The following is a 9,065-nucleotide window of genomic DNA, read 5'->3' as shown; positions in this document are numbered from 1 at the left end:
AAAACTATTTTGTGCCAACATATACAACTAAACTCAGGAATTTGTAGTTCAGTGAAGACAAAATTAAGTGTCTTATGAAATTCAATATGTATTACCACTTGTTTTATACGCGTAAATAAACAATATAATCCGTGGTTCGATTCTCTACAGTGGACAGAGTGCAGATGGCTCACAGATAAGTTAGCGATGTACCTGAAACAAACAAACAATATACGTGCCACAAGATAAAATTATTACTGTCTTCTGTTGTCTTTGTTTACGACCTTACAACTAAAAATTCGGGGCTCAATTCTCCAGGATGGGCAGAGTTCAAATCATAGAACGACGACCTATTATCTTGGTGACCTACAGTGTATGATCTATTAATCGTATCAGTTTGAAAAAAAAAAGTTTATTTTGCGTTTATTTCTGTTTATTCGAAATAATCAAAACGTCATGATTTGAAGCACTTAAGAAATAAACTGTGTTTACATTCTAATTTTGTACTTTTGTTTACTTCGTGTTACACTGTACACAAGATTTATCTTACAATTTTAATAAAACTAGTGAGACTAGAATTAAGAGATGTTTGTTCTTTTACCTTGACAAAAGATGTGGTTTTAAACTGTAATAAGAATATTTTGAAGGTCCATCAGGAATTTGGATATTTATATCACTTCTTTTCCACGTTACAATTTGTAGGCCAATAGTCTTGCTGCTACACTAGAAAAGAAACAGATCCTTCGATAAGACAGTAGCAGAATGGAAACAGAAGGTTGATGACCTTTCTGGTGAACTGGATGCTTCCCAGAGAGAATGCAGAGACTATTCCACAGAGTTGTTCCGGATGAAGACTTCATACGAGGAGGGTCAGGAACAATATGAAGCTGTTAAACGAGAGAACAAAAACTTACAAGGCAATAAGTTTTTTACTTGCTATGAAGTTTAAAATCTCCAATCTTGACAAAACCTAAAAGAATTAAAGCAGCTATGAATAAAGGAGATCACATTCTGACAACATTAGTGTGTTTTAAAATAGTATGGACAATATTTCTATTTTTTCTTCCCTTTGCACCAGCTCAGTGGTAAATCTGAGGGCTTATAAAGATAGAACTCAGGGTTCTATTCCTTCAGTTGGTAGAGCATAAATGATCCACTGTGTAGCTTTTTGTTTAACTATTAAGTAAGCAGCCATTTGTATATCAGCAAAGTAAATGCATATTTATCGAATTATTCAATTATGTACCAGCTAATTAGTACAGAGGGTTAAATCTACATTACCCGCTCAGTCTTTGTGTATTTCAATATTCCTTGGAAGTCTCTTTTTGATAGTGTTTTCCACCAAGTTAGTTTATTACTCAATGAAACCTCTTTATATTAGATGAAATCAAGGATCTTGTTGACCAGCTTGGTGAGGGTGGTAGGAACGTCCATGAACTGGAGAAATCCAGGAAGAGGTTAGAGATGGAGAAGGAAGAACTCCAGGCAGCTCTGGAAGAAGCTGAGGCCGCCCTGGAACAGGAGGAGAACAAGGTGCTACGCGCTCAGCTTGAACTTTCTCAGGTTCGCCAGAGAGATTGACCGCAGGATTCAGGACAAAGAGGAAGAGTTTGAGAACACAAGGTTTGCATCAGATTCAACAATGGTTATAAATACTTAATTCTAATTACCACTGTTTCGATGGTTCATCCGCTCAAAATATACTTTATCGACATTTGCTTTCCGTATTTTTTTAACATTGCGCAGAGAATCTGAAAAACAAATTATCCGTATGTCACTGCAGGAAGAATCACCAGCGAGCCATTGACTCCATGCAGGCCAGCCTGGAAGCCGAGGTCCAGGGGCAAGGCCGAGGCCTTACGCATGAAGAAGAAGCTGGAGAGTGACATCAATGAGGTTGGAGATTGCCCTGGACCACGCCAACAAAGGCCAATGCTGATGCTCAGAAGAACATCAAAAGGTACCAACAACAAATCAAAGAACTTCAACAAGCAGTGGAAGAAGAACAGCGAGGACGTGATGAAGCCAGAGAACAATACGCCATGGCTGAAGGCGTAGCCACGCCCTCCAGGGCGAACTGGAGGAAAGTAGACAACTTCTGGAACAGGTGAGGCGTCATCAATTCACTACTTGATTCACGTTCAAACAGATAGTGGAATTAAGTTGTCCAATCGTAACATCCGCTGGTCTTTTCTAAAACTAACGAATTGTGATACGAAGAATTAGAACAGAAGGAATAGAGGTCTGTTAGCAGAATACAGTCGAAAGTCTGTGAAGTTACTTTAGATTCTACTGAAAGATCAATATCTAAACAAAGGTTTGTTTTAAATTACTAACATTTGACTCGATAATACTATGATTCATTTCACTCGCCGTTTCTGGAGATAGAATTTTATAAATTTAATCAACCTGTTTTTTATTTTATTTTTGTATACAAGGCTGACCGCGGGCGACGTTCAGCAGAGACTGAACTGGCCGATGCCCACGAACAGATGAACGAGCTGTCCGCCAACTCTGCATCTCTCTCTATGGCCAAAAAGAAGCTTGAAGGAGAAATGCAAGCTTTGCAAGTAAGAGGAGACATTTTATCTAATCTTACTTAAACATAGTGGTTTGTTTTAGTCGGAATAACTTATGGGGAGAGTGCTTGACTTTATAAAACACAATATGAATTCGAATTTGAATTACCTCTGCTTTTATTATGAAATATAAGACTTGTCATCACATACATGTAGGTCTTAGAATGATATAAATGTAGTAACAGTTGTGGATTAACGTTATAAAACTAGACCAGCAACCTTCGTTTGATATCTACTAACACGTCAATGGTTTCTTTAGGCTGATTTGGACGAGATGTTGAACGAGGCCAAGCAGTCTGAGGAAAAGGCCAAGAAGGCCATGGTGGACGCTGCTCGCCTTGCCGATGAACTCAGAGCAGAACAGGAACATGGTCAACAACAAGAGAAAATGCGCAAGGCGATGGAAGGTCAGATGAAAGAACTTCAAGTCCGTCTTGACGAAGCCGAGGCTGCTGCTTTGAGGGGCGGGAAGAAAATCATTCAGAAATTGGAACAGAAGGTTCGATATGTTACTGGTTTGATCATTCGAACTTTAAGGTGGTCACATTCATGAGCTAAGCAGTAGTGATACATTAAAAAAACACGCATATGATTTTAGAAAACAGCACAATGGAAAGAAAGGCTGGTTATTGTACATTAAGGTTCCGTTACTTGAGAAACAGGGCATGGCCTAGTGGTTAGCTTGCCAGGCTGTGGATCCGAGGGTCTAAGGTTCGCATCTTATTGCCGTGAAAGAAAATTGCGTTGTTTTTGGGCCGCAGATGCGTTAAAATAGTAACAGTCACGTTCCACTATTGGAACAGAGAAACCCGAGAGTTAGTGGTGGGTGATGTTTAAATGATTCCTCTCTTGTCTTTCAATTCAAAATTATTAACGGCTAGCAGCAGATAAGCCTTTTATAGCCTTGCTCAAATATCCGATAGAAATAAAATAACTTATTAATCGAGACATGATGTCGAGGCAGTTAACGAGTTTCTCTTGTTATATATAACATTATATAGTTTCGCTTTGTTTGAGGGTTTTATGGTGAAAACTAATATATGGTCCAGTATAAATTAATGATGTTTCGTAACTGTTCCCTTATGCTCAACCTTTATTAATCAGCACAACTGTTGACTATGTATAGGTTCGCGAACTGGAAAACGAACTAGAAAACGAACAGCGCCGTCATGCGGACGCTTGCAAGAATTTCAGAAAGGGCGAACGTAGAATCAAAGAGCTTCAATTCCAGGCTGACGAAGATCGTAAAAACCACGAGCGAATGCAAGACCTAGTGGACAAATTGCAACAGAAGCTGAAGACCTATAAGAGACAGATTGAGGAAGCTGTAAGTATATGAACATTTTAAATGGCATGGAATGTAATCCAAAATCCAACTAGTTAAGTCACCTAGACCACACAGCGTTGACGAAAACAAAACGCTAGAGTTTTTAAACTTTAAATATTTTCAATAACCCGAAAGCAAGACCTTGTTATTCTTGAACACGTATAAGCCGAGATGGTCACTTTGTATAATACCATATGTGGCTGGCACACATTATAATTACAAAGACACATAACTTGTGTAGATATGGCAATATGTAGCTAAAGATAAGAGGATGCACCCTCGCTCCTGAGGATTTTATTCTCAAATACTATCCACCTCTGTCCACTAGGAGGAAATTGCTGCTTTGAACCTGGCCAAATTCCGCAAAGTTCAACAGGAACTGGAGGACGCTGAGGAGCGGTCAGACATGGCCGAAAATGCCCTTGCCAAATTACGTGCCAAGAATCGCAGTTCCGCCAGTCGGGGAGTAAGCCAGGGTAAGTGAACGGCTGGTGTTTTTACAGCCCATTTACGATAAAATAAATTCAGTTTAAAAGCAAACACAGGGCACGACAACTGCTCTGGAGTTACAACCATAACAATTATTATTGTAACAAACGGCTTATATAAATAGTTTTCCAACTACTAGCTCTGGATTGAGCAAAATGCGTCGTCAGCAATTAAACCGATTACACGGTTTGCTTATTGGACTTTTTATAGCAAATAGTAACATGGCAGAAGAAAACATCAAGACGTAAATTCAAACTTAGAAACAAATAGAATTATAATAAAGAAAAAATATTTTTATTGAAAGCGGGGTCCGTTAAAGGCCCATTAACTCTATTTCTTCTCTGTTACATTTAGCGTTGAATCCATGGATTATCAGTGTATTTTTTATATGTATGGGTTTTACCACCTTTGGCTGAAGTAACAAAACTATGTTTTTATTTATTTATTTTTGTAACTTCGAAAATGGTGAGTTTACGTATTTTGTTATTTTCTTTCAGCCTGTAATGAAGCCCGGTCGTCTAACTAAAACGGTAGCAGATTTTGAGTAATCTTTGTCTCACCTTTGTGTATCATCCGTAAGTTGCTCAGCTTTCTGTGATAATTTATTGTATTATCGTGTTTTTTATACGGTCACTTTATAATACGTAGCTAGTTGTAAGTTTATGATTGAACATGTCTATAAATGCACCCTAGCGGTTACATTCTGAACTACAGCGTGATTATTGGATAGATGTCTCAGTGATTTTTAATGGCCAGAACATTATACTACTTAGTTTGTGTTTTAGTGAAACGCTCTAGAAGCAGCTCTAAAGCGAAACAATAAATTTCCAAGTTAAATAAAAATAATACTTTGGTGTTATTAGTTCATTTACTACTAGTACTGTGTTAACGACACAAAAGGTACATAAACGAAATAGAAGACTTCACTTGTAACATCTAGTTTTTAGCAGTTCAATAACTGGTATAACATATTCTTCTCACATGAAATTAATAGTGTATCTCAAGCTACATTATTCTGTTTGTAAATTCCACTATCGAATGAAGTATGTAATTTACTCATTTTCACGATTAATTTACAACTGTACCACGAGATGGCAGAAGTTACAACCACAGATAAACCGTATCTTCTACCTCGAGGCATTCCCCTTCTCATTGTAAGAAAAAAATTATTTTCCCCCCTAATTTAGATAAAGCAATATAAAACCCAATTTATTAATATTTTTTTCAGTTAAATGGTTAACTTTCAAAACTTGTATTTTTCTCCTTCGTGGATTATTTTTTCTTTCTGAAAAAGTATCCACAATGAGTTTTGTGGACGCCAATGCCTTCATGGAACAAATTGCGGTACAATGTTTTCTACTCCAAAGTTTTATTATTATTTTTTCAAAGACACTAAGACAACGACGATTTTTCTAATATAGTCGTCTTTTGTTTTCGGTTCAGTTGACTAATATAACATAGACGTCGTTTATCATTCCAATTTACATGTTTTTTAATATACTGTAAATCATCCGTGAACCAAACATTTTGATATAGGGAACTTTTACGACTAGGTAATTTTGAAATCTTTAATTATTGAAGTCCAAACTGACATATTAAATCTTGCCAAAACAGGTACTGTGTGAAAAACAACAACTATTGTAGCTTATTCAACATTAATTTTTGCTCATTTGTGATTAATTAAGTTTTCCTTCTGTAATTTTGCAGGCTTTCTTCTCTACCCGTGACCAAGTTTGCCACTGGAAATGGATTTGCGCTTTAAAAAAAACAAAAAAACCTGGCTTTCCGATTGTCCTTTATTGGCTTTAAGAAATTTTCTTCTTACAAAAGATAAAATGTAGATAAAGATACTTGTTTTTGACCTTTGAAATAAAAGTTTATCGTAAAATTTGTTTTCGTATTTATGAATTTTTAATAATTTTGCTTGGGGTAGTTCGAGTACTACAGTAATGTGAAATATACAAAAATGTAAACTAGAACTACATGAAGATTTAGGGTTAATTACGTACTTAATTCAAATTAAATCAGCAAAAATTTCGCTGTAGGAACAGCAGAACACTGTAATAGCACATTCTTGCATGTGTAGTTTACAAAGAAACGAAATATTTCATACACACACGTATTATTAAGCAGTTAATCAGCTGTTTAATTCTGAATAAAGAATTCGGCGAAATGTTATATCGTTATTTCACATTACTGTATAATGAATTAAAAATGACTCGAAAATCCACAGGTAAAAACATTACCTGTTTAGTTTATACAGCCTTTGTGTATTCGGTGCAAGATACCAAATATCGACTGTTAAGTTCACATATTTGTGTACAAAACGCACTAAATTATCACATTAACAAACATAAAAAAACCACTTTAGCTCGATTAGAATTACGTTTTCTAATAACTTTTCAGGAATCTGGAGATTATAAAATAATGAACCACCAAAAGCACACACGGTTTTTTTTATACAAGTTTAAATAAGGAACTTACAGGTGTTAATCAATTGTTTTTTCTAAATTGTTCTGATCACAGTAGTTAAGAGTAACGTAGTAATTAATGCACTTTGAAATGCAATTAATTCTATATCACAAAGGTACATAATCGGTGGAATTTTAGAATGAAAAAAAACCCAAATCACTATTTTAAAACATGTTCTGAGGAGAGCAAACACCTTAATTCATAGGAATCGGCTGGTTCTGTAAGACAATTCAGCAGAATCTTTAGATCTGACAGTAGTGGAGAAACAGCCCTAAAAAATAAGTTAAATACCCTAATACGAAAGATACAGTATGATAAAGAATAGGCTACACTCACTATGTATGAAAAGGGCCGGATTTCAAGCCATGCGAGTCCGTTCCAAGCTAATGATGGAAAGAAACAGGACAAAAATCAATATGGTCACAACAGATGGAACTGAGGCTGGGATATTGTAGAACTAACAGAAACTCGATGGGTGCAAGTACTCTTCAGTTACAAAAATGGTACATCAGGGACAGACAGAAAAGATGTGAAAAAAGCAGGCTGATTAATACGTTCAAAATTTAAAGATTTAATAACAAGAACTGCCAAAAACTTACTGAAATACAGGGTTGCAATATAAATGTATTGATAAAAGAAAAGATAATTTACAGCGTATGCACTAAAAGAAAGTTATAATTTAATAGTAAACAAATTTTACAATGACGTACAAAATTCAATAGTGGAAAACACGAGGGTGATTGGAGTTTTCAGTGCAAAAATTGGAACATAACTAAAGAAGGAATCTTCAATACAAACACAATGGAGGAAAGTGGTTGTTTGAATTTGCCATAGAAAATACCAATTATGCTGTTCCACAAAGATACTGAGCAATGGAAGGGTCCAGATGGAAGAGCTAAGATTCAAATTATCGAGACTTGCATGATAATTATCAAAGAGGGCATTGCAAGTGATCATAGAATGGTCTGGATGATGTTGCATATCAACAGAAATCTTGCAGGATCAAATAGGATTTCACACAAGCAAAAACTAAATATAAACAAACATAAGTTAGAATACTGACAAGAAAACTTTAAAACAGCATCAAAAAGTTATTCCAAGCTATAAACATAAAACATTGCAACACTGAAATACAGAAAAGAAACTTAGATTGTGACAGAAGGAACAAGAAAGAAGCGAATTGCTGTAAAGAACTGAAAATTATTACATCCAGAGAAAGTCAATAACGGGAGAGACAGTGAAAAAAAATAAAGGAACAAGTCACAAAGGAAGACAGCTCACAAACAGTCCAAAGCTGCAACAAAAAAAGACTAAGTATAAACAGTCTGAAAAAAATTGGGCAGTTGATGGAAAAGATCCTAAGCATCAGTGAAACATTCAATCAAAGTAAATCTAGTAGCATCCATTCACAAACTTAAGTTTTACAGGCTTAGATATTCAATGTTTTGGACACCAACCATCTCGTCTGGCATGGCCAGGTTGTTAAGGCACTCAATTCGTAATCTGAAGGTTGTAAGTTGGAATTCCTGTCACACCAAAACATGCTAACCCTTTCATTTGTGGGGGCATTATAATGTTATGGTCAATCCCACTATTCATTGATAAAAGTAGCTAAAAAGGTGGCAGTGGGTGGCGATGACTAGCTGCCTGACCCAGATAGTCCTCGTGTACTTTTGCACGAAATTCGACAACCAAACCAATCAATCTAGAGAATAAAATGTATTTAGAAAAAATATAGTCCACAACTTACTGTTTAGAAGTCATTAGCCAACTAATTGAGCAAACATAGAAATATCCACTAAACTTCTGTCTTAGTATCATAAACTACAGGAAGACTCTCGACTCTCTTGAACACAAGGACCTATTTCTGGTATTAAGGACAATAAACATTACAGATATATTCAGATTCTAGATGCAACATCAGGTGCAGATACCAACAAGTTAACCATGGAGGCCCTACCTCACCTGAACTTTCTACAGCAACCCCATAATGTATGTTTTGATAATGATAATAAAACCCAATATTTTGGAAGGTACAAAACCCAAAAGGTACCTATGTTTTTGAAAGTAAAAGTACTTAACGTGTGCTTACTACTTACAAGTGTTATGTGGATCAGTAAAATGAAAATGGAGATAGGCTGGACACATATCTAACGATGTGTGGAAACAAAGAACATGGAAAAGAAGAAAAAATGAAGAATTGATATACAGTGGTCAGA

At 35.9% G+C, this 9,065-nt stretch overlaps 1 long non-coding RNA gene and 1 pseudogene across 2 annotated transcripts; both read left to right on the top strand.

Moving 5' to 3' along the window:
- The first annotated feature begins 707 nt into the window (after positions 1–707).
- On the top strand, positions 708–4,376 carry LOC143240945 (myosin heavy chain, striated muscle-like; annotated as a pseudogene). Its single transcript, XR_013022063.1, has 7 exons — positions 708–896; positions 1,361–1,602; positions 1,763–2,086; positions 2,418–2,549; positions 2,818–3,057; positions 3,685–3,885; positions 4,214–4,376. The product of XR_013022063.1 is annotated as a myosin heavy chain, striated muscle-like (transcript).
- Positions 4,377–4,866: 490 nt separating this feature from the next.
- Positions 4,867–6,262, top strand: LOC143240944 (uncharacterized). Its single transcript, XR_013022062.1, has 2 exons — positions 4,867–4,949; positions 6,082–6,262. It is a non-coding gene; the product is annotated as an uncharacterized LOC143240944 (long non-coding RNA).
- Positions 6,263–9,065: the final 2,803 nt, after the last annotated feature.

The sequence above is a fragment of the Tachypleus tridentatus genome, chromosome 13 (genome assembly GCF_004210375.1).
Source record: "Tachypleus tridentatus isolate NWPU-2018 chromosome 13, ASM421037v1, whole genome shotgun sequence".
Taxonomy (NCBI): Eukaryota; Metazoa; Arthropoda; class Merostomata; order Xiphosura; family Limulidae; genus Tachypleus; species Tachypleus tridentatus.
The sequence above is the reverse complement of the archived record's forward strand: the minus strand, read 5'-3'. Positions and strand labels throughout refer to the sequence as shown.